This window comes from Bombina bombina, chromosome 2, assembly GCF_027579735.1.
Source record: "Bombina bombina isolate aBomBom1 chromosome 2, aBomBom1.pri, whole genome shotgun sequence".
NCBI classification, from domain to species: Eukaryota; Metazoa; Chordata; class Amphibia; order Anura; family Bombinatoridae; genus Bombina; species Bombina bombina.
Window position 1 is genome coordinate 618,515,427 of NC_069500.1, and position 27,040 is coordinate 618,542,466.

Consider the following 27,040-nt stretch of genomic DNA (forward strand, 5'->3'; position numbering starts at 1 on the left):
CTGGACAAGCATTACCAGTTCGTGGCGCTTCCTTTCGGATTAGCCACTGCTCCAAGGATTTTCACAAAGGTACTAGGGTCCCTTCTAGCTGTGCTAAGACCAAGGGGCATTGCTGTAGTACCTTACTTGGACGACATTCTGATTCAAGCGTCGTCCCTTCCTCAAGCAAAGGCTCACACGGACATTGTCCTGGCCTTTCTCAGATCTCACGGATGGAAAGTGAACGTGGAAAAGAGTTCTCTATCTCCGTCAACAAGGGTTCCCTTCTTGGGAACAATAATAGACTCCTTAGAAATGAGGATTTTTCTGACAGAGGCCAGAAAAACAAAACTTCTAGACTCTTGTCGGATACTTCATTCCGTTCCTCTTCCTTCCATAGCGCAGTGCATGGAAGTGATCGGTTTGATGGTAGCGGCAATGGACATAGTTCCTTTTGCGCGCATTCATCTAAGACCATTACAACTGTGCATGCTCAGTCAGTGGAATGGGGACTATACAGACTTGTCTCCGAAGATACAAGTAAATCAGAGGACCAGAGACTCACTCCGTTGGTGGCTGTCCCTGGACAACCTGTCACAAGGGATGACATTCCGCAGACCGGAGTGGGTCATCGTCACGACCGACGCCAGTCTGATGGGCTGGGGCGCGGTCTGGGGATCCCTGAAAGCTCAGGGTCTTTGGTCTCTGGAAGAATCTCTTCTACCGATAAATATTCTGGAACTGAGAGCGATATTCAATGCTCTCAAGGCTTGGCCTCAGCTAGCGAGGGCCAAGTTCATACGGTTTCAATCAGACAACATGACAACTGTTGCGTACATCAACCATCAGGGGGGAACAAGGAGTTCCCTAGCGATGGAAGAAGTGACCAAAATCATTCTATGGGCGGAGTCTCACTCCTGCCACCTGTCTGCTATCCACATCCCAGGAGTGGAAAATTGGGAAGCGGATTTTCTGAGTCGTCAGACATTGCATCCGGGGGAGTGGGAACTCCATCCGGAAATCTTTGCCCAAGTCACTCAGCTGTGGGGCATTCCAGACATGGATCTGATGGCCTCTCGTCAGAACTTCAAAGTTCCTTGCTACAGGTCCAGATCCAGGGATCCCAAGGCGGCTCTAGTGGATGCACTAGTGGCACCTTGGACCTTCAAACTAGCTTATGTGTTCCCGCCATTTCCTCTCATCCCCAGGCTGGTAGCCAGGATCAATCAGGAGAGGGCGTCGGTGATCTTGATAGCTCCTGCGTGGCCACGCAGGACTTGGTATGCAGATCTGGTGAATATGTCATCGGCTCCACCTTGGAAGCTACCTTTGAGACGAGACCTTCTTGTTCAGGGTCCGTTCGAACATCCGAATCTGGTTTCACTCCAGCTGACTGCTTGGAGATTGAACGCTTGATCTTATCGAAGCGAGGGTTCTCAGATTCTGTTATCGATACTCTTGTTCAGGCCAGAAAGCCTGTAACTAGAAAGATTTACCACAAAATTTGGAAAAAATATATCTGTTGGTGTGAATCTAAAGGATTCCCTTGGGACAAGGTTAAGATTCCTAAGATTCTATCCTTCCTTCAAGAAGGATTGGAAAAAGGTTTATCTGCTAGTTCCCTGAAGGGACAGATTTCTGCCTTGTCTGTGTTACTTCACAAAAAGCTGGCAGCTGTGCCAGATGTTCAAGCCTTTGTTCAGGCTCTGGTTAGAATTAAGCCTGTTTACAAACCTTTGACTCCTCCTTGGAGTCTCAACTTAGTTCTTTCAGTTCTTCAGGGGGTTCCGTTTGAACCCCTACATTCCGTTGATATTAAGTTATTATCTTGGAAAGTTTTGTTTTTAGTTGCGATTTCTTCTGCTAGAAGAGTTTCAGAATTATCTGCTCTGCAGTGTTCTCCTCCTTATCTGGTGTTCCATGCAGATAAGGTGGTTTTACGTACTAAACCTGGTTTTCTTCCAAAAGTTGTTTCTAACAAAAACATTAACCAGGAGATTATCGTACCTTCTCTGTGTCCGAAACCAGTGTCAAAGAAGGAACGTTTGTTGCACAATCTGGATGTTGTTCACGCTCTAAAATTCTATTTAGATGCTACAAAGGATTTTAGACAAACATCTTCCTTGTTTGTTGTTTATTCCGGTAAAAGGAGAGGTCAAAAAGCAACTTCTACCTCTCTCTCTTTTTGGATTAAAAGCATCATCAGATTGGCTTACGAGACTGCCGGACGGCAGCCTCCCGAAAGAATCACGGCTCATTCCACTAGGGCTGTGGCTTCCACATGGGCCTTCAAGAACGAGGCTTCTGTTGATCAGATATGTAGGGCAGCGACTTGGTCTTCACTGCACACTTTTACCAAATTTTACAAGTTTGATACTTTTGCTTCTTCTGAGGCTATTTTTGGGAGAAAGGTTTTGCAAGCCGTGGTGCCTTCCATTTAGGTGACCTGATTTGCTCCCTCCCTTCATCCGTGTCCTAAAGCTTTGGTATTGGTTCCCACAAGTAAGGATGACGCCGTGGACCGGACACACCTATGTTGGAGAAAACAGAATTTATGTTTACCTGATAAATTACTTTCTCCAACGGTGTGTCCGGTCCACGGCCCGCCCTGGTTTTTTTAATCAGGTCTGATAATTTATTTTCTTTAACTACAGTCACCACGGTACCATATGGTTTCTCCTATGCAAATATTCCTCCTTAACGTCGGTCGAATGACTGGGGTAGGCGGAGCCTAGGAGGGATCATGTGACCAGCTTTGCTGGGCTCTTTGCCATTTCCTGTTGGGGAAGAGAATATCCCACAAGTAAGGATGACGCCGTGGACCGGACACACCGTTGGAGAAAGTAATTTATCAGGTAAACATAAATTCTGTTTTTATCCCTCCCTCTCTAGTGACTCTTCTATGGACCACATCTTAGGTATTTCTATTTCATACGTCACTGGCTCTTGGACTCTTGCCAATTACATGAAATTAAACATAATTTATGTAAGAACTTAACTGATCAATTCATTTCTTTCAAATTGGCAAGAGTCCATGAGACCCACCCTTTTTATGGTGGTTATGTTTTTTTTGTATAAAAGCATACTTATATTTCCAGTTCCTCTTTTTGTATGCTTTTTTACTCCTTTGTGTTATCACCTCACTTCTTGGCTATTCGTTAAAATGAGTTGTGGGTGTGGTGGGAGGTGTATTTATAGGTGTTTGAGGTTTGGGACACTTTGCCCCCTCCTGGTAGGAATGTATATCCCATACGTCACTAGCTCATGGACTCTTGCCAATATGAAAGAAATTAATGTATCAGGTAAGTTCTTACATAAATTATGTTCTATACTTACCAGATAAATTCCTTTCCTTCCGGATAGGGAGAGTCCACGGCCCCTGCCCGTTTTTTCTCGTCTATGGCCGGTCCCCAATTATTTATTTTATTCTTCTGGCACCATTTATACCCTAATGTTTCTCCTACTTTTCCCTGTTCCCTCTGCTGAATGGGGTAATGAGGAAGTGGGAGGAATATTTAAGCCTTTGGCTGAGGGAGTCTTTGCCTCCTCCTGGTGGCCAACAGTAAGGAATGAAGCAGTGGACTCTCCCTATCCAGAACGAAAGGAATTTATCTGGTAAGCATAAATTATGTTTTTACAAACTATTATAAGGTACAATCTTGCTACTATTTTCATCTCATGTCTCAGATTTTCTTCTCTTACAGCAGAGTAGGAAAGCTGTCCGCAGTAAAGTTATAGTTGCGTGTACACAGCTTAGAGGGAACAATGCTCCTAGATGCGCATCAGCATCTACCAGCTCTCTGGACCCAACCACCGTCTCTGTGCGTGGAGGGGGGTCTCATGTTAGTGAAACCAAACTTGCTTTTGAGCACAGTGTGTGTATGCAACACCAGTGTTTTTCAACATGGCTGAATGAGAACAGAGTGGGTCTACTGGGGGTTTAAGCGCGGACAGAAAGTAGAATAATACACTCCCTGCAAGTAATGGTATAGTCTGATGATTTTGCGAGAGACTGAAATGATTACAGACTATCCCACCTTAGGTGGCAAGACCTGTCTGAACACAGTGGCTTAATTCTAGGGCTATTTGCACCTGCTTCCCCCGAGTGCAGAACTTTTTGCCACTGGTAGTTCCGCCATTGGGTTGAAGAACATGATTAGCAACAATACTAACCCCCCCCCCCAAGGGACAGGTTTTTAAGTAACACAATTATTACATTGTGCACACCCTCTAAGTTTGTAATTTTTTGTAACCAATTAGTTTGAGCTTTTTGAAAACCGTTTACTAATATGTCCTTTAAATTGCATGCTTTTCTTGCAGTAAGTGTGTCCTTTAAATTGCATGCATTTCTTGTAGTAAGTGACGGACTGCCTCATTTTTATTTCTAATATCCTGATCAATGGTTACTAGATCACAATGTTTCTATAAAATGTCTTGAATTGTTGGCAATTAACTATTGTCTAGGTGTCAAATCTCCTTGTTTCGGTTTATTGTAATACAACATTTGTTCTCTAGCTATTTTATTGCTCTTATATATACTTTATTAATACTGCTGTTGGAATATTCTCATTCTTGGAATCTGGTCTTCATTTGCTGAGAATGTTTCCTAAATGTTTGATCCATAGGGAAGTTTCTGCAAATATGGGAACTGTCCCACATGAATCTTTCTAATTAAATCTTTAAGGTCATGGCTTTGGAGTTGTGTAAAATACTATTCATAGCTTGCCTTTTTCTATAATTTTTCATGATCTTGTTTTCTTTTATTAATTTCAAATATAAAATCTAATTTATTTAGAATCACATGTATATATTTATTTAAGATTTTATTTAATAATATAATTTCTATCCATAAATCTTCGCAGTTGTCACATTTCCTTCCCACAAGTTTAATATGTCATCTACATATCTTATCCAAAGTGCAGTGCAGTATGTGCCTTCACTATGTTTGAGTGTGTGTATGTGTATATGTATGTATGTATACATATATACACACACACATACAGTATATACTGTGTGGGTGTATGTGTGTATATATATATATATATATATATATATATATATATACACACACACACAGTGCCCTACACTAATATTGGTACATATGAGCAAAGAAGGCTGTGAAAAATTGCCATAATTGTTTAACCTTTTGATCTTTTATTCAAAAAATAAACAACAAATACTCTGCTCTCATGGATATGGGCACACAAGGTTAAACAATGAAGCCACTTTTTCACAGCCTCCTTTGCTCATATTTACCAAGGGTGCATGTATGAATGTTATATATATTTATATATATATATATATATAATATATATATATATATATATATACACTCACTCACACATACTCTCACCCAAAATATGGCCAAAATTATGTAGACCCCCCATACTAATTTTAAGTTCAGGCGTTTCAGCCACACCCATTGCTAACAGGTGCATAAAATCTCAATAGAAAATCTTTGACAGTTCAATTGTCACTGAGTTAGACCATTGCTCTGAAATGCATAGTAAAAAAATCATCTGTATCACTCACTACAGAGTTCAAAACTGCCTCTAGAAGCAACATCTGTCCACAAACTGTGCGTTGGGGAATGGCTTTTCATGGCCAAGTAAACTAACTGTATACAAGCCTCACATGAACATGTGCAATGCCAACTGGAATGGTGTAAAGCACGCTGACACTGGACTTTGGAGCAGTGGAAGTTTTCTCTGGAGTGATGAATCATGTTTTACTATCTGGCATTCTGATGGAAGCATCTGGTTGTGTCTTCTTAATGCTACAAGATGAAAGAAATGTAAGACAATTGGTTGCTTCCAACTGTGACAACAGTTTGGGGAAGGCATTTTCCTGTTCCAGCATGACGGTGCCCCTGTGGACCATGAAGACCTGGTTTGACAAGTTTACAAGTTTGGTGTGAAGGAACTTGAGTGGCCTCCACAGATCCCTAACTTCAACCCCATTGAACAGCTTTAGGATAAATTGGAACTCCAAGACCCTCTCATCCAACATCCGTTTCTGACCTCACAAATGCTCTTTGGGCTGAATGGGCACACATTCCCACAAACACACTCCAAAATCTTGTGGAAAGCCTTCCAAGAAAGAGGTGGCTGTTAGCCACAAATGTGGGGGCAACTCCATATTAATGTTTATGGATTTGAAATCGTAATTCCAAAAAGGTCATGTAGGCGTAATGGTCAGATGTCATATACTTTTGGTCATGTTGGCATTCTCTTGCAAGCACACAGATAGATTAAAATCAAAATGGAAGAGTTAGTTACATAATTTGGCCAGGAAGATGTCAAGATGTGTTTCTTCCTGGGTCCCTAACCTACAGCCATATAATGCATACCTTCAACCAAACTGAGATACAAACAAGAGTGACACATGCCTTTTCTAATTACTCTAGACATATACAAAACGCTGAAATGGACTGAACTCTCAAACTGGACTGGTATACATTCCATGTTACTTCAAAATTTGCAGCCTTGGGTACTCACCACCTCTCACAGACAGCTTCACAGCTCTCAGTGACTAAAGTAGTTAACCCCTGACCAGCCTGAGTGCTAAGCCTATAGTACCAGAGTGCTGGTGAATACCCGGAGCTGTGAGTTTTGCAGTGAAATAAGATGTCCAGTTCAGTTTGAGAGTGCAGTGTTTTGTATGTATCTAGGGAAATTACAAAAGGCCTGTGCCACCCTTGTTTGTATGTTAGGTTGTTTGTTTGAAGGCATGCATTGTATAGCTGTAGGATAGAGACATGGTCCTAGGTGTATCCCCATTTGGCCAAATGCTGTAACTATTCTATTTTGCTTTTAATCTAGCTGTGTGCTTGCAAGAGAGTGCCAGACTTTCTATGTGTTGTGTTAATAATTTTGTTTTGTTATGTTCCTTATGGAAAATATATATAAAGTCAGCAATACTATAAATTAAAAAAATATTGGGGTGTTAAGGCAGACTTTTTTCATTAAAAAACTCTTAAACATAATTATCTAAAATGAACATTAATTTTTTTGTGTGTTTTTTTTTTTATATATTATTATAACCAGCCCTCTAGTTGCCACTGAGAGGATATAGTCCCAAAAGAGTAATCAATATTTGCAAAGGCAAAACAAAGTTCCTCACAAATAAGGCCATCCAATGGGAAACTTGCAATTAATATCTCTGTTAACCCTCAGTGATGTGTGATGAGTGAACCATTAAGTTATTAATTCTAACCTGAGTTCCTGATGGCAGATGTATAAAGTCCAGTGTCATAAGGCTATTGTGTGCATATATAAGCAAAATTGTTATCTCTTGCCCAGAGGTATGCCCACCAAGGGATCACGAGATCGTAATTAAACAATCTCATCTGTATTTGGCACAATCAGTTATCCTTGTAAATTAGATCACTGGTATAAAACTTGCCTTATATACTGTGAAATATCCAGTTATCATGCAATTTGTGGTGTTCACAGCCCTTCCATGGCTTCTTCCCAAATGTGGCAACAACCCTGGGCCTTAAGTCGATACTCCATCAAAAGTCTAACATGAATATTCTCTTATTACATTTCCCTTTACTCCTGAGAATTCACCTAACCACTAGGAGGAGGCAAAAAAATTCCAAAATTTCAAGAGTTCTTAATCCCTCCCACCTCTCTGGTATGTTAGTCTTATCTTTACCTCCCAGGTGGAAGGCGAAGAATTTGAGGTGCTCCAGATTCTTCATTGAGAGGTTCTCAGACTGATTTGAGGACCATTACCCCCTTAGAGAGCTGACTGGAAGAGACAAAGGGGAGATTAGAGTATTAGGCAGTGACATTATTACTCCCAGTGAGAAGTTAGTCACAAGCCTGCCACACGTTTCGAGGGGGTTGATCACTTAGCTCTCCCAGTTGGTTTGTCGATCCTCTTCTGTAACGAACACAGCACTAGATGGGCTTTCTTCTGGGTGCAGTCTGTCTGCAGCTGGTAAGCACAGTAGAGTGGGTGCTAGTAAGGTAACTGGACACTTTACATGGCAGCACTCACATAGCCCACGTGCTATTGGCGGGAACTGTTACATATTGTACCTCATAGCCAGGGGACATTTTACAGACATACCACTGTATTCGCTAGACTTTATACATTTCATGTTATGGGTATATTGGAAGACAACTTTTGGACTATTTTTTTGTTACATTTATTTGTGCACTGTGTTTTGCTTGCCTTAAAGTTAAACCTTTCTTGTTAATAGGTTTTGCTTTTCAGTTTATTTTTTATCTTTTTTGACGGCAGTTCTAGTTTGCACCTCATTTTCCTTTCTTTGTCCTTTCCTGTATTTCTACTATTCCTTGCTCGGCTATAGACATACCAGAGAGGTGGAAGGGATTAAGTACTCTCGGGGGCTAGTGTTAGGCTTTATTGGTGGGTTTTATTTGGGAATTTTTACCTCCTCCTAGTGGTCAAGATGTGAATTCTCTGGAGTAAACACCACCATGAAAGAAATAAATTTATCAGGTAAACTTAAATAAATGTTTTTTTTCTAATGTGACATTATATTGTGTGTTGTTTTTTCTCTTTCAGTTAATTTCTTTATTATTTGTTGCTCTAATATTTCCAAAGACTTTTTAATAAAACTGGATTTTAAAAGCAATTCTTAAAATCCAAAAATGAAATAAACGATTATGCCTATAGGGGTACTTGCTACAAAAGGGTTGAGAAACATTGATTTCTAAACACCTTAATCATAAACATAACAGTGTCTAATATATTATTATATTTTGTTTCTGATATTGACATAATACCCTTTTTAAAGAATGTTAGCATACAAACTAAATCCTGGCAACAATGCATGTTTTCACTCTTTTTAATATGGCTCCACACTTCCTAACTATGGTAATCTACTGTATATGTTGCTGACACTGTGTATATACTTAGTTTTCTTTTATCAGAGGGTAATAGTCCACAAGACATAAACAACCCAACATACCAAAGCTTTATATCACTTGTTCCTGTGGCACTGTAGTCATTTCAGCATGTTGGGTGAGGCTGTTAGGACTGGTGGAGGTGGTGAGATACTCTGATCAAAATAAGGGAAAAGATTTATTCTACCATTTGTTTGCTGTGCTATTTATTATATAGCTTTTACTGTTTTATTACAGTTATTTCTGCTTTTGTTTAACAGTACTTTATTGTTGTTTTCCCTTTAAGGGATTATTCTGTTTTACATTGTGCCAATTTAGTTATTTCCTCCATTTAAGTTTAACTAAATGTGTGCTTCTTTACTGCTTATTTGCACCAGTCTATCTCTGATACTTAAAGGGACACAAAACCCCAAAACATTTCTTTGTGATTCAGACAGAGAATAACATTTTAAACAACTTTCTAATATATTATCAAATTAGCTTCAGTCTCTTGGTATCCTTTGGTGAAGAAGCTACGATGCACTACAGGGAGCTAGCTGAACATATTTGGTGAGCCAATTAAGAGGCATATATGTGCAGCTTTAACAAAAGAGTTTGTCCTTTAAAGGGTCAGATTTCAGCACTTTCTGTATTGTATAATAAGAAAATTGCTAAGCTTCCTTACATTCAGAGTTTTGTTTCAAGAGTTCTTAATCCCTCCCAACTCTCTGGTATGTTAGTCTTATCTTTACCTCCCAGGTGGAAGGCGAAGAATTTGAGGTGCTCCAGATTCTTCATTGAGAGGTTCTCAGACTGATTTGAGGACCATTACCCCCTTAGAGAGCTGACTGGAAGAGACAAAGGGGAGATTAGAGTATTAGGCAGTGACATTATTACTCCCAGTGAGAAGTTAGTCACAAGCCTGCCACACGTTTCGAGGGGGTTGATCACTTAGCTCTCCCAGTTGGTTTGTCGATCCTCTCCTGTAACGAACACAGCACTAGATGGGCTTTCTTCTGGGTGCAGTCTGTCTGCAGCTGGTAAGCACAGTAGAGTGGGTGCTAGTAAGGTAACTGGACACTTTACATGGCAGCACTCACATAGCCCACGTGCTATTGGCGGGAACTGTTACATATTGTACCTCATAGCCAGGGGACATTTTACAGACATACCACTGTATTCGCTAGACTTTATACATTTCATGTTATGGGTATATTGGAAGACAACTTTTGGACTATTTTTTTGTTACATTTATTTGTGCACTGTGTTTTGCTTGCCTTAAAGTTAAACCTTTCTTGTTAATAGGTTTTGCTTTTCAGTTTATTTTTTATCTTTTTTGACGGCAGTTCTAGTTTGCACCTCATTTTCCTTTCTTTGTCCTTTCCTGTATTTCTACTATTCCTTGCTCGGCTATAGACATACCAGAGAGGTGGAAGGGATTAAGTACTCTCGGGGGCTAGTGTTAGGCTTTATTGGTGGGTTTTATTTGGGAATTTTTACCTCCTCCTAGTGGTCAAGATGTGAATTCCCAGGAGTAAACACCACCATGAAAGAAATAAATTTATCAGGTAAACTTAAATAAATGTTTTTTTTCTAATGTGACATAATATTGTGTGTTGTTTTTTCTCTTTCAGTTAATTTCTTTATTATTTGTTGCTCTAATATTTCCAAAGACTTTTTAATAAAACTGGATTTTAAAAGCAATTCTTAAAATCCAAAAATGAAATAAACAATTATGCCTATAGGGGTACTTGCTACAAAAGGGTTGAGAAACATTGATTTCTAAACACCTTAATCATAAACATAACAGTGTCTAATATATTATTATATTTTGTTTCTGATATTAACATAATACCCTTTTTAAAGAATGTTAGCATACAAACTAAATCCTGGCAACAATGCATGTTTTCACTCTTTTTAATATGGCTCCACACTTCCTAACTATGGTAATCTACTGTATATGTTGCTGACACTGTGTATATACTTAGTTTTCTTTTATCAGAGGGTAATAGTCCACAAGACATAAACAACCCAACATACCAAAGCTTTATATCACTTGTTCCTGTGGCACTGTAGTCATTTCAGCATGTTGGGTGAGGCTGTTAGGACTGGTGGAGGTGGTGAGATACTCTGATCAAAATAAGGGAAAAGATTTATTCTACCATTTGTTTGCTGTGCTATTTATTATATAGCTTTTACTGTTTTATTACAGTTATTTCTGCTTTTGTTTAACAGTACTTTATTGTTGTTTTCCCTTTAAGGGATTATTCTGTTTTACATTGTGCCAATTTAGTTATTTCCTCCATTTAAGTTTAACTAAATGTGTGCTTCTTTACTGCTTATTTGCACCAGTCTATCTCTGATACTTAAAGGGACACAAAACCCCAAAACATTTCTTTGTGATTCAGACAGAGAATAACATTTTAAACAACTTTCTAATATACTTCTATTATCAAATTTGCTTCAGTCTCTTGGTATCCTTTGGTGAAGAAGCTACAATGCACTACAGGGAGCTAGCTGAACATATTTGGTGAGCCAATTAAGAGGCATATATGTGCAGCTTTAACAAAAGAGTTTGTCCTTTAAAGGGTCAGATTTCAGCACTTTCTGTATTGTATAATAAGAAAATTGCTAAGCTTCCTTACATTCAGAGATTTGTTCAAGCTTTAGTCAGGATAAGACCAGTGATTAAACCAATTAAAGGGACAGTATAAACCAATTTTCTCCAACATTGGTGTGTCCGGTCCACGGCGTCATCCATAACTTGTGGGAATATTCTCCTCCCCAACAGGAAATGGCAAAGAGCACAGCAAAAGCTGTCCATATAGTCCCTCCCAGGCTCCGCCCCCCCAGTCATTCTCTTTGCCGCTCTGAACAAGTAGCATCTCCACGGAGTTGGTGAAGAGTATGTGGTGTTTAGTTGTAGTTTTTATTCTACTATCAAGAGTTTGTTATTTTAAAATAGTGCTGGTATGCACTATTTACTCTGAAACAGAAAAAGATGAAGAGTTCTGTTTCTGAGAGGAGTATGATTTTAGCAGCAGTAACTAAAATCGATTGCTGTTCCCACACAGGACTGTTGAGATGAAATAACTTCAGTTGGGGGGAGCAGTTGGCAGACTTTTCTGCTTAAGGTATGACTAGCCATACTTCTAACAAGACTGTGTAATGCTGGAAGGCTGTCATTTTTCCCCTCATGGGGATCGGTAAGCCATTTTCTTAGTCTCAAACAGAATAAAGGGCTTAATATGGGCTATAAAACTGGTAGACACTTTTATGGGCTAGATCGATTGCTTTATTTAGGCTTTTTATACAGTTTGATGTTGAAATTCACACTTTATAACTTTGGGGAACGTTTTTTTTACGTCAGGCACTGGTTTAGACACCTTCCCAGTCAGGAAGGGCCTTCTCTGTAGTAGGCAGAGCCTCATTTTCGCGCCATTACTGCGCAGTTACTTTTGAGAGCAGTACATGCAGCTGCATGTGTGTGGGTCTGGAATTAGTTGAAAAGGTTCCTAGAAGGCTTCATTTGGTATCGTATACTCCCCTGGGTTTGGTGAAGTCGCAGCAAAGGCTGGGGCTGGGACTGTAAGGGGGTTAAAACTGTAAACGGCTCCGGTTTCCATATTTTAAGGGTTAACAGCCTGAAATTTGGGGTGCAATGCTTTGAATGCTTTAAGACACTGTGGTGAAAATTTGGTTAAGATTGAATAATTCCTTCATAGTTTTTCACATATTCAGTAATAAAGTGTGCCCTGTTTAAAATTTAAAGAGACAGTAACGTTTTTGTTTTAAAACGGTTTTTGTACTTTATTGACAAGTTTAAGCCTGTTTAACATGTCTGTGCCTTCAGATAGACTATGTTCTGTATGTATGGAAGCCAATGTGTCTCCCCCTTCAAATATGTGTGATAATTGTGCCATAGCATCCAAACAAAGTAAGGACAGTACTGCCACAGATAGTAAAGTTGCCCAAGATGATTCTTCAGATGAAGGGAGTAGACATAGTTCTACATCATCTCCTTCTGTGTCTACACCAGTTTTGCCCACGCAGGAGACCCCTAGTACTTCTAGCGCGCCAATGCTTGTTGCTATGCAACAATTGACGGCAGTAATGGATAACTCCATAGCAAATATTTTATCCAAAATGCCTGCATTTCAGAGAAAGTGCGATTGCTCTGTTTTAAACACTGTAGAGCAGGAGGGCGCTGATGATAATTGCTCTGTCATACCCTCACACCAATCTGAAGTGGCTATGAGGGAGGTTTTGTCAGATGGGGAAATTTCTGATTCAGGAAGAATTTCTCAGCAGGCAGAACCTGATGTTGTGACATTTAAATTTAAATTAGAGCATCTCCGCGCACTGCTTTAGGAGGTGCTATTTACTCTGGATGATTGTGACAACCTGGTCATCCCAGAAAAATTGTGCAAGGTGGACAAGTTCCTAGAGGTCCCGGTGCACCCCGACGCTTTTCCAATACCCAAGCTGGTGGCGGACATAGTGAATAAGGAGTGGGAGAAGCCTGGCATACCTTTTGTCCCTCCTCCTATATTTAAGAAATTATTTCCTATGGTCGACCCCAGAAAGGACTTATGGCAAACAGTCCCTAAGGTCGAGGGGGCGGTTTCTACACTCGCCAAACGCACGACCATTCCTATTGAGGACAATTGTGCTTTCAAAGATCCTATGGATAAAAAATTGGAGGGTTTGCTTAAAAAGATTTTTGTACAGCAAGGTTACCTCCTTCAACCTATTTCGTGTATTATTCCTGTCACTACAGCAGCGTGGTTCTGGTTCGAAGAACTAGAAAAATCGCTCAGTAGAGAGACTCGGTATGAGGAGGTTATGGACAGAATTCACGCACTTAAGTTAGCTAATTCCTTTATTTTAGATGCCGCTTTGCAGTTAGCGAGATTAGCGGCGAAAAATTCAGGGTTTGCAATTGTGGCGCGCAGAGCGCTCTGGCTAAAATCTTGGTCAGCGGATGTATCTTCCAAGACAAAATTGCTTAATATCCCTTTCAAAGGTAAGACCCTCTTTGGGCCAGAATTGAAAGAGATTATTTCAGACATCACTGGGGGTAAGGGCCATGCCCTCCCACAAGCTAGGCCTTTCAAGGCTAAGAATAAGTCCAATTTTCGTTCCTTTCGCAATTTCAGGAACGGACCGGCCTCCAACTCTGCAGCCTCTAGACAAGAGGGTAATGCTTCCCAGACCAAACCAGCTTGGAAACCGATGCAAGGCTGGAACAAAGGTAAACAGGCCAAGAAACCTGCTGCTGCTACCAAAACAGCATGAAGGGGTAGCCCCCGATCCGGGACCGGATCTAGTAGGGGGCAGACTCTCTCTCTTTGCTCAGGCTTGGGCAAGAGATGTTCAGGATCCCTGGGCACTAGAAATAGTCTCTCAGGGTTATCTTCTAGAATTCAAGGAACTACCCCCAAGGGGAAGGTTCCACATTTCTCACTTATCTTCAAACCAAATAAAGAGACAGGCATTCTTACATTGTGTAGAGGACCTGTTAAAAATGGGAGTTATACACCCAGTTCCAACTGTGGAACAAGGACTTGGGTTTTACTCAAATCTGTTTGTAGTTCCCAAAAAAGAGGGAACCTTCAGACCAATTCTGGATTTAAAGATTCTAAACAAATTTCTCAGAGTGCCATCGTTCAAAATGGAAACTATTCGAACGATTTTACCTACAATCCAGGAGGGTCAATTTATGACTACCGTGGATCTAAAGGATGCGTATCTACATATTCCTATCCACAAAGATCATCATTAGTTCCTAAGGTTCGCCTTTCTGGACAAACATTACCAGTTTGTGGCTCTCCCATTCGGGCTAGCCACTGCTCCAAGGATTTTCACAAAGGTGCTCGGGTCCCTTCTAGCGGTTCTAAGACCAAGGGGCATTGCAGTGGCACCTTACTTGGACGACATTCTAATACAAGCGTCGTCTCTTTCAAAGGCAAAGGCTCACACAGACATCGTTCTGGCCTTTCTCAGATCTCACGGGTGGAAGGTGAACATAGAGAAAAGTTCCCTGTCTCCGTCGACAAGAGTTCCTTTTTTGGGGACAATAAAAGATTCTTTAGAAATGAAGATTTTCCTGACAGATGTCAGAAAGTCAAAGCTTCTAAACGCTTGTCAAGTTCTTCACTCTGTTCTACGGCCTTCCATAGCTCAGTGCATGGAAGTAGTAGGGTTGATGGTTGCAGCAATGGACATAGTTCCTTTTGCGCGAATTCATCTAAGACCATTACAACTGTGCATGCTCAAACAGTGGAATGGGGACTATACAGACTTGTCTCCAGTGATTCAAGTAGATCAGAAGACCAGAGACCCACTCCGTTGGTGGCTGACCCAGGATCACCTGTCCCAGGGAATGAGCTTCCACAGACCAGAGTGGGTCATCGTCACGACCGACGCCAGTCTATTAGGCTGGGGCGCGGTCTGGGATTCCCTGAAAGCTCAGGGTCTATGGTCTCGGGAAGAGTCTCTTCTCCCGATAAACATTCTGGAACTGAGAGCGATATTCAATTCTCTCAGGGCTTGGCCTCAACTAGCAAAGGCCAGATTCATAAGATTCCAATCAGACAACATGACGACTGTTGCTTACATCAATCATCAGGGGGGAACAAGGAGTTCCCTGGCGATGAGAGAGGTGACCAAAATCATCAAATGGGCGGAGGATCACTCCTGCCACCTATCTGCGATCCACATCCCAGGAGTGGAAAACTGGGAGGCGGATTATCTGAATCGTCAGACCTTCCATCCGGGGGAGTGGGAACTCCACCCGGAGGTGTTTGCCCAATTGACCCAATTATGGGGCATTCCAGACATGGATCTAATAGCGTCTCGTCAGAACTTCAAGGTTCCTTGCTACGGGTCCAGATCCAGGGATCCCAAGGCGACTCTAGTGGATGCATTAGTGGCGCCTTGGGCCTTCAACCTAGCTTATGCGTTTCCACCGTTACCTCTCATTCCCAGGCTGGTAGCCAGGATCAAACAGGAGAAGGCCTCGGTGATTTTGATAGGTCCTGCATGGCCACGCAGGACTTGGTATGCAGACCTGGTGAATATGTCATCGGCTCCACCATGGAAGCTACCTTTGAGACAGGATCTTCTAGTACAAGGTCCATTCGAACATCCAAATCTAGTTTCTCTCCAGCTGACTGCTTGCAAATTGAACGCTTGATTTTATCTAAGCGTGGGTTTTCTGATTCTGTGATAGATACTCTGGTACAAGCCAGAAAACCTGTGACTAGAAGGATTTACCATAAAATATGGAAAAGATATATCTGTTGGTGTGAATCCAAGGGATTCTCATGGAGTAAGATTAAAATTCCTAGGATCCTTTCCTTTCTCCAAGAAGGTTTGGATAAGGGATTGTCAGCAAGTTCTCTAAAAGGACAGATTTCTGCTTTATCTGTCTTGTTATATAAACGACTGGCAGCTGTGCCAGATGTTCAAGCTTTTGTTCAGGCTTTGGTCAGGATCAAAATTAGCGCTAGTTACATTGGGACACTGATATCTTTCAGGAATTCCTGAATATCCCTTGACATGTATATATTTTTTTTTAGAAGACATCCCAAAGTATGAATCTAGGTCCATTTTGGTATATTTCATGCCACCATTTCACCACCAAATGCGATCAGATACAAAAAATCATTCACTTTTTCACAAATTTTTTCACAAACTTTCGGTTTCTCACTGAAATTATTTACAAACAGCTTGTGCAATTATGGCATAAATGGTTGTAAATGCTTCTCTGGGATCCCCTTTGTTCAGAAATAGCAGACATATATGGCTTTGGCGTTGCTTTTTGGTAATTAGAAGGCTGTTAAATGCCGCTGCGCACCACACGTGTATTATGTCCAGCAGTGCAGGGGTTAATCAGGGAGCTTGTAGGGAATGTGTAGGGTTAATTTTAGCTTTAGTGTAGTGTAGTAGACAACCCAAAGTATTGATCTAGGCCCATTTTGGTATATTTCATGCCACCATTTCACCGCCAAATGCGATCAAATAAAAATAAATTGTTTCCTTTTTCACAAACTTTAGGTTTCTCACTGAAATTATTTACAAACAGCTTGTGCAATTATGGCACAAATGGTTGTAAATGCTTCTCTGGGATCCCCTCTGTTCAGAAATAGCAGACATATGTGGCTTTGGTGTTGCTTTTGATAATTAGAAGGCCGCTAAATGCCGCTGTGCATCACACGTGTATTATGACTGGCAGTGAAGGGGTTAATTAGGTAGCTTGTAGGGAGTTTGCAGGGTTAATTTTAGCTTTAGTGTAGAGATCAGCCTCCCACCTGAAACATCAGAACCCCTGATCCCTCCCAAACAGCTCTCTTCCCTCCCCCACCCCACAATTGTTCCCAGCCATCTTAAGTACTGGCAGAAAGTCTGCCAGTAACTAATATAAAAAGGTATATTTGTGGGGGTTTTTTGTTTTTAATAGCATATTTGCATATGCTGCTGTGTAGAATCCCCCCTTAGCCCCCAATATCATGGATCCCCCATCAAACAGTTCCTCTAACCCTCCCCCTCTAGCCTAATGGGCGCCATCTTGGGTACTGGCAGCTGTCTGCCAGTACCCAGTTAAGTAAAAAAAAAAAAGATTCTTTATTTTAACGCTACTTTCCTGTAGTGTAGCTACAACCCCCCAACCCCCACCCCCCCCCTCCCAGAACCTTCGATTACTTTATAAATACAATCCCCCCCCCACCCCCTTTTCTCCCAATGTATTATTTCCTGTAGGTAGCGGTTCTCACCCCGCTCCCGCCGTGCACGCGCCCGCCCGCCGCCCCCGTGTACTCCCACCTCCGATCCCGCCCCCCCTCCACATGATCACGGGCCCATTGCAGGCCGCCCACCCGCCTCCCTGTTGCGCTCACCACCCACCAACGATGCTCTGGTGCAGAGAGGGCCACAGAGTGGCTCTCTCTGCATCGGAGGCTTGTAAAGGGGTATTGCAGGATGCCTCCATATCGAGGCATCACTGCAATACCCTCAGAGCTGCTGGAAGCGATCGCAAATCGCTTCCAGCACTCTGTTAGACAACTGACGTACCAGGTACGTCTATTGTCATTAACTGCTTGGTTAATGCATGACGTACCTGGTACGTCAGTTGTCATTAAGGGTTAAACGTCAGTCTGCCTGATAGCATCTTATTGGTTTAAGATGCCACTATTCTTGTGAGTAGTTTTCATTTATTTTGATATAGACAACATATGTAATTACAAATTACACTATGAGGCTCCCCTTGTCTTTCTCTTCACTCTGTAAGGAGTATGTGTCCTTTCACGCCTTGTGAGCTGTCTTCCTGACGATCAGCTAGATTGCAGGTAAGTGCTTTTGTCTTCTAGGTCTTGGAGACTTGCACTTCAGAAAAATATTTCATATGCAGTAGATGGGGGGACATTTTTAAAATCCTTGATTCAGGATTCTCTTTGGCAGTGGCAGGCACATTATGTTGAGTCTAGGGGTTAATCTTTCCTTCTTTGGGCTAATTTTATTGAAATACTTTACTAGTATGTGGTTGGCTTATGTTTTATACAGGGATTTATGTATAAACTTATTATATGGCAGTTGGTTTTCTTTGCTTGCTTAGCTAGAACAGGCTAACTGACAGACTGCTTGAGTTTGAAACCAGCTGCAGCTACTTGCATTTTATGTTGTAGGCAGAGGGAAACTTGCTGCTGCTCTCTCTGACGGTCATGGGACTTCTCTCTGCTGTCGGATATTCATGGAGCGGATCGGCGTCATTGAATTTCCGTCTCTTCAGTGTCTATCTACTATACGATCGTTTTAGAGACTTCTGGCAGCCATATTGTGGTATTAAAAATTCTTAAAGTGACAGTGTATTTAAAAAATTTCTACAATTTGGGTAATTTTTTTATTTAGTATTATGCACACTTAAAAAGATGCTTCCTGTTGCTGACTCCATTTAAAGATTATTGGTGCCTAAAGTAGAAGGGGCTATTTCTACTCTGGCTAAGAGAACTACGATCCCTATAGAGGATAGCGCTCCTTTCAGGATCCCATAGAGCTAAAAGCTGGACGCTTATTTGAAGAAGGTGTATGTTCATCAAGGTCTTCAAAGGCAACCTGCAGTTTGTATTGCCACAGTAGCAAGTGCGGCATCTTATTGGTACAACGCCTTGTCTAAATTAATTTTAGTAGAGAGATACAAAATAGGATTAAGGCTTTCAAACTAGCCAATTCCTTTATTTCGTGATGCTAACATGCAAAGTTATTAGACTGAGAGCCAAGATGTCTGGCTTCACTGTCCTTGCCCGCAGGCATTGTGGCAAAAATCTTGGTCAGCTGATGCTACCTCTAAGTCCAAGCTTCTGGCACTTCCTTACCAGGGGAAGACCTTGTTCGGCCCTGGTCTGACAGAAATAATTTCTGATATTACGGGTGGAAAAGGGTCTTTTCTACCACAAGACAAGAAGAACAGACTCAAAGGACGTCAAAGTAATTTTCGTTCCTTTTCTTAATTTCAAGGGTCAAAAGTCTTCCTCTCCCTCTTCCAAGCAGGAGCAGTCCAAGTCTTCTTGGAAGCCCAATCAGTCTTGGAATAAGGGGAAGCAATCAAAGAAACCCTCAGCTGAGTCTAAGTCAGCATGAAGGGTCGGCCCCCGGTCTGGGTTGGGTCAAGTGGAGGGCAGACTTTCTCTGTTTTGTCAAGCGTGGAAACGAGATGTCCCAGATCCTTGGGCTGTGGACATAGTATCTCAGGGTTACAAAATAAAATTCAAAATTTTCACTTCCAGGGGCAGATTACACCTCTCAAGATTATCTGCATACCGGGTAAAAGAAAGGCATTCTTGAACTGCGTTCAGACCTTTCCTCCCTGGAGTGATTGTTCCAGTTCCAGTAAGGGAACAGGGTTTAGGATTCTATTCAAAATCTGTTTGTGGTTCCCAAAAAAGAGGGACATTTTCGACCCAATTTAGACCTAAAGTGCCTCTACCAGGTTCTCAGGGTACCGTCCTTCAAAATGGAAACCATTCGTTCCATTCTTCCTTTGGTCCAAGAGGTTCAGTTCAGGATGACCATAGACCTGAAGGACGCGTATCTTCATGTTCCCATCCACAGAGATCATCACAAATTCCTGAGATTCGCCTTTCTAGAAACAGTTTGTGGCTCTTGCCACAGCTCCCCAGAATTTTCTCAAAGGTTTGGCCTTGCCACAGCTCCCAAAATTTTCTCAAAGGTTCTGGGACTCATTTGGCAGCGATCAGGTATCGGGGGAATTGCAGTGGCACCTTACCTCGACGACATATTGGTTCAGGCATCATCTTTGGGGATTATGGGTAGGGGAGTGACAGTTAACAGCTTTGCTGTGGTGCTCTTTGCCTCCTCCTGCTGGCCAGGAGTGATATTCACACTAATAATTGTATGACGCCGTGGACTCTTCATATATGGAAAGAAAGAAATTTATCAGGTAAGCATACATTTTGTTTTTGCTGTGCTGCCTTCACTACAGAGTGTTGAAGGGTATATGGCTTATCATGGCTGCACCCATGAGGGGTTTTCAGTTCTTTCTCCAAAACTTGACAAAAATATTTACTCTGCTTTTAAAGAGATATGAAATCCAAAAACGTATTTTGTGATTCTGACAGAGCATACCATAGAGGTAGATTAGAAAGAAATTGCCTGCTTTATCTGATTCATGAAAGAAATGTAATGGAGTGTTAGCTGTTATTCCTGACATATGCAAGTATTGGAAGGTTATGGTTTTTGGCCTTAAAACCACTGATTGGTCCTCTAAATTTCCCCATAGATGATAGGGTTGCTTTTTGATTCGGAGGATTCTTCCTATGAAGACGGTTTTTCTGAGTCTAAGAACCCTACTTTAATTTTAGGACTAAGTATATTTGTTTTACTATGGGGAGTTTTAATTGATTTAGAAGTTAAGGATTTCTTTTACAAAGATATGACGAGTCCACGGATTTCATCCTTACTTGTGGGATATTAACCTCCTGCTAACAGGAAGTGGCAAAGAGCACCACAGCAGAGCTGTATATATAGAACCCTCCCCTTCCCCTCCACCCTCAGTCATTCTCTTTGCCTGTGTTATACTAGGAAGACATGGTAAAGTAAGGTGTTAGTTTTAGTTTCTTCAATCAATAAGTTTTTTTATTTTAAATGGTACCGGTGCGTACTATCTTCCTCAGGGGGATATGGAAGAAGATTTCTGCCCTGAGGTTTGATGATCTTAGCATTTGTAACTAAGATCCACGCTGGTTCCCACAAGACTTCTGAAGGTAACATGAGACATCTTCAGTGTGGAGACCGGTTTTCATGCTACAAGCAGCATTAAGGTATGTGCAGCCTTTTTTCTGAGGAGACTTGGTGTATCAGAACTGCAGAAATGTAAGATAAAAAAGAAGAAGGTGCCACCATAGTGCACAATCAGTGGATCAAACAAGCCATATGCGCAAGTATTGCTTTACTACAAGCTCCCAGACACTTGAGAAGTGTACACAATCGCTTTCTGTAACCTTTAGAGTCGTTCAGCTAACTCCCACTCTCACAGCGGTCAGTTCACTCTTAAAGGGACATTATACACTCATTTTTTCTTTGCATAAATGTTTTGTAGTTGATCTATTTATATAGCCCATAAAGTTGTTTTTTTTTTAAAAAAAATTATAGTTTTGCTTAATTTTTAAATAAAATTGCTCTGATTTTCAGACTCCTAACCAAGCCCCCAAAGTTTTAGGAGAATACCGTCAGATACCTACTCCAGCTTGCTCCTGTTGTGTTAAGGGCCTTTTCAGATGCAAAAGAAGGGGGAGGGGGGGTCTTATTTCCCACTCGCAGTGGGCTTTCCAGCTACCTTTTCAAAAGAGCTAAACTGAGAACTTCTTTTTATATCCGTATCTGTGCATATTACTCTTTATAGTAATGTCTATTACATGTAGTTATATGAAAATGGGTGTAGTACTGTCCCTTTAAGGGTATCAGGTATAGAAGCCCGCTGGGTATCACATATAACCGCCCCACAGAATGCGAACTTGATTTAAAATTCTCTAATACTTGGTTAGAGGTAACCCCACTAGGTAGGCTGAAATACACAGATATATGCATGCTCGTAGCACACTGTGCGGCACAGGTATCCGTGGATATGGCAGAAATTAGAGGGGTCTACTAAAGAAATTATTTGTTAATCAGGGATCTCTTTTACAACCTACGGCTTGCATTATTCCAGTAACTACATGCAGCAGCTTTTTGGTTTGAGGGCTCTAGAAGAGTTTCTTAAGGTTGAGACTCCATTAGATGACATTCTAGATAGAATTGAGGCTCTTAAGCTAGCTAATTGTTTTATTACTGATTGCCGCTTTTTCAAATTGCTAAATTAGCGGCAAAAAAATGCAGGATTTGCTATTTTAGCACGTAGAGCATTGTGGCTCAAATCTTTGGTCTGCTGATGTGTCATCAAAACATAAGCTTTTAGCTATTCCCTTAGAGGTAAGACCTTTTTGGACCAGAATTGAAGGAGATCATTTCTGATATTACAGGAGGTAAGGGCCATGCCCTACCTCAGGATAGGTTGGTTAATATGAGGGGTAAACAGAATAATTTTCGTTTCTTTCGGAACTTAAAGGAGGACCCCCGCTTCTTCTTCCACAAAGCAGCATGAAGGGTGGCCCCGATCCGGGAACCGGATCTAGTAGGGGGGCAAGACTTTCTTTCTTTGCTCAGGTTTGGGCAAGAGATGTTCTGGATTCCTGGGCACTAAGAAATAGTGACCCATGGTTATCAATTGGAATTCAAGGTTTTTCTCCCAAGAGGGAGATTTCATCTTTCAAAATTATCTGCAAACCAGATAAAGAGAGATGTAAAAGACCTTTTTAATATGGGAGTAATCTGTCCTGTTCCAAAATTGGAACAGAGACAGGGGTTTTACTCAAACCCTATTTGTGGTCCCCAGAAAAGAGGGAACGTTCAGACCCATTTTGGACCTCAAGTGTCTAAACAAATTTCTAAGAGTTCCATCATTCAAGATGGAGACAATTCGAATGATTTTGCCAATGATCCAGGAGGGTCAATATATGACTACGTGGATTTGAAGGATGCTTACCTTCATATTTCCAATCCACAAAGATCATCATCGGTTTCTAAGTTTTGCCTTCTTGGACAAACATTATCAGTTCGTGGCTCTTTCTTTTGGGTTGGCCACAGCACTCAGAATCTTCACAAAGGTTCTAGGGTCTCTTTTGGCGGATCTCAGACCGCAAGGGATAGCGGTGGCGCCTTATCTGGACGATATTCTGATTCAGGTGTCAACATATCATCTGACAAAATCTCCCACGGACACAGTGTTGTCTTTTCTGAGAACTCACGGCTGGAAGGTGAACATAGAGAAGAGTTCACTTGTTCCACAGGACAAGGTTCCTTTCTTGGGAACTCTGATAGACTCGGTAGCCATGAAAGTATTTCTGGACGGAGGTCAGAAATCAAAGATTTTGAAATGCTTGCCGAGCACTTCTGTCCATTCCTCGGCCATCAGTGGCTCAGGGTAGTGTAGGAGGTAATCGGATTAATGGTAGCGGCAATGGACATCGTTCGTTTGCTCGCTTTCAATCTCAGACCACTGCAACTGTGCTTGCTTGGTCAGTGGAATGGGGATTATGCGGATTTATCTCCCAAAGATAATTCTGGATCAAGAGACCAGAAACTCTTCATTGGTGGTTGCACCAGATCATCTGTCCCAGGGGACTTGTTTCCCGCAGACCCTCGTGTTGATAGTGACAACAGATGCCAGCCTTCTGGACTGGGGTGCAGTTTGGAACTCCCTGAAGGCTCAGGGTGTTTGGACTCAGGTGGAGTCTCTACTTCCAATCAAGATTCTGGAACTGAGAGCAATATTCAATGCGCTTCAGGCATGGCCTCAGTTGGCTTCGGCCAAATTCATCAGATTCCAGTCGGACAACATAATGACTGTGGCATATGTCAATCATAAGGGGGGAACAAGGAGTTCATTAGCGATGATAGAAGTATCCAAGATAATCAGTCGGGCAGAGGCCCACTCTTGTCATCTGTCAGCGATCTACATCCCAGGGGTAGAGAACTGGGAGGCAGATTTTCTAAGTCAACAGACTGGGAACTTCACCCGGAGGTATTTGCCTCATTGATTCTCAGATGGGGCAGACCGGAATTGGATTTGATGGCATCTCGTCAGAAAGCTAAGCTTCCAAGATACGGATCCCGTTCAAGGGATCCTCAGGCTGAACTGATAGATGCCTTGGCAGTACCTTGGTTGTTCAGCCTACCTTATGTGTTTCCGCTGTTTCCTCTCCTCCCACGCGTGATTGGTCGAATCAAACAGGAGAGAGCTTCAGTAATCCTGATAGTGCTTGCGTGGCCACGCAGGACTTGGTATGCGGATCTAGTGGGCATGTCCTCTCTGCCACCGTGGAAACTTCCGTTGAGACAGGACCTTCTCATTCAAGGTCCTTTCCAACATCCAAATCTAATTTCTCTGCAATTGACTGTGTGGAGATTGAACGCTTGATTTTATCGAAGCGAGGATTCTCTGATTCAGTTATCTATACTTTGATACAGGCTAGAAAGCCTGTCACTAGAAGATCTATCATAAGATATGGCATAAATATCTTTATTGGTGTGATCCAAGGGTTACTCATGAGTAAAGTTAGGATTCCTAGGATTTTGTCTCTTTTTCTCCAAGAAGGATTGGAGAAAGGGTTATCAGCAAGTTCCTTAAAGGGACAAATTTCAGCTTTGTCATTCTGTTTCACAAACGTTTGGCAAATGTATCAGATGTTCAGTCTTTTTTGTCAGCTCTTATTTAGAATTAATCCTGTATTTAGACCTATTACTCCTCCCTGGAGTTTGAATTTAGTTCTTCAAGTGCTGCAAGAGGTTCCGTTTGAACCTATGCATTCCATAGATATTAAACTATTATCTTGGAAAGTTCTGTTTTTGGTTGCTATTCTCTTCTGCCTCGAAGAGTTTCTGAGCTTTCAGCATTACAGTGTATTCGCCTTAATCTCAATATTTCATTCTGATAAGGTGGTCTTTACATACCAAACCTGGGTTCCTTCCTAAGGTTGTTTCGAATAAGAATATTAATCAGGAAATTGTTGTTCCTTCCTTGTGTCCTAATCCTCCTAAGAAGGAGCGTCTGTTACATAACTTGGACGTGGTCCGTGCCTTAAAGTTTTACTTACAGGCAACTAAGGATTTCTGTCAATCATCTTCATTATTCATTGTTTATTCTGGAAAGCGTAGGGGTCAGAAAGCTACGGCTACCTCTTTTTCTTTTTGGCTAAGAAGTAAGAGACAGTTGAGCACCCTGCCACAGCTATGCGGAGGCTCCTACCTGCCCTCAAATACGATTTTGTGCAGAAATAAACCCCTTGTAATGGTCCTCAGGTGTCAGAGGACTCCTCTAGGGAAGCTGGATTGACTCAGTCTGAATAAAAACTGTGCATTTAGAGCGCTAAATTAGGGCCCCTCCCACCAATGTACTGATGCCAGAGGGGCCTTAAGAAAGTACTCCTAGGGAGTATACTGATTAGCCATGTTGAAACTAGGCCCCCAAATAAAGAGTTATCTCCCTCAGAGAAAAAACCGTCCTATTTATGAAGTCATGTAAACGTTTTTGTCACTAAGTAATATAAGCATGATCCCAGTCCGCTGTTAAATCCACTGCATCAGGCTTACCTCAATATACACAAGGCTCTGTCAGCATTTTCTAGAACTCAATTCATCTCTCTAGAAATAAAAATACTGAACATACCTCAAAGCAGGTAATCTGCAGACCGTTCCCCCCCAACTGAAGTTGTTCCCCCCCCCCATACTCCTTCAGTTATGTGTGAGAACAGCCAGTGAGGACCTTAGTTACAAATACCGCTTAAGATCATAAAACCTCCAGGCCAAGAAACTCTTCTTCTAATTTCCTGCCTGAGAGTAAAAAACAGTACAAAACGCGGTACCTGTTTTAAGAATAAACAAACTCCTTTGATTGAAGGTAAAACTACACTTAGTCACCACATATCTCTTGATACTTCCTTTCTTGTCGAGAGTTGCAAGAGAATGACTGGGGGTGGCAGTTAGGGGAGGAGCTATATAGACAGCTCTGCTGTGGGTGTCCTCTTGCAACTTCCTGTTGGGAAGGAGAATATCCCACAAGTAATGGATGAACCCGTGGACTGGATACATCTTACAAGAGAAACTAAATTTATGCTTACCTGATAAATTACTTTCTTTTACGATATGACGAGTCCACGGATTTCATCCTTACTTGTGGGATATTAACCTCCTGCTAACAGTAAGTGGCAAAGAGCACCACAGCAGAGCTGTATATATAGCCCCTCCCCTTCCCCTCCACCCTCAGTCATTCGGCCGAAGGTTATAGGAAGAGAAAAGAAAAGGCTAAAAAGGTGCAGAGGTGACTGAAGTTTTCAAAAAATAAAATAAACCTGTCTTAAAATAACAGGGAGGGCCGTGGACTCGTCATATCTTAAAAGAAAGTAATTTATCAGGTAAGCATACACTTAGTTTTCTTTTACAAAGATATTACGAGTCCACGGATTTCATCCTTACTTGTGGGAATGGGGGAATGGGCGGGTAATACCCACATGTGATGTTAATGTGATGTTAATACGTTGCTAAATAATTAAACAAACAATCTAGTCAAAATTAAACTTTCATGATTCAGATAGGGCATGCAATTTTAAACAACTTTCAATTTTAATTTTATCATCAAATTTGCTTTGGTTGCTTGGTATTCTTTGTTGAAAGATAAACAATAAGGGGGCAGGGCAGTCTGGAAATACTTAGATACAAGGTAATCACAGAGGTAAAAATATATTGAAGGGATATGAAACACAATTTTTTTCTGTTATGTTTCAGATAGAGCATGCAATTTTAAGCAACTTTGTAATTTACTACTATTATCAATTTTTCTTTGTTTTCTTGGTATCTTTATTTGAAAAGCTGGAATGTAAGCTTAGGAGACAGCCCATTTTTGGTTCAGAGCCCTGAGTATCGCTTGCTGTGACCGGTGGTTACATTTTAGCCACAAAGAAAAATTTATTATAGGAGTAAATTACAAAGTTGATTAAAATTGCATGCTCTGTCTGAATCATGAAAGAAAAAAAATGGGTTTTATATCCCTTTAATATAACAGTGTTGGTTATGAAACACTAGGGAATGGG

The 27,040-nt window shown here is 41.4% G+C and overlaps 1 protein-coding gene across 1 annotated transcript in view; it reads left to right on the top strand.

The window, feature by feature from the left end:
- Positions 1-27,040, top strand: part of JAK2 (Janus kinase 2) — a 737,012-nt gene that overhangs the window by 304,642 nt on the left and 405,330 nt on the right. The gene's annotated exons all lie outside the window — the stretch shown is intronic.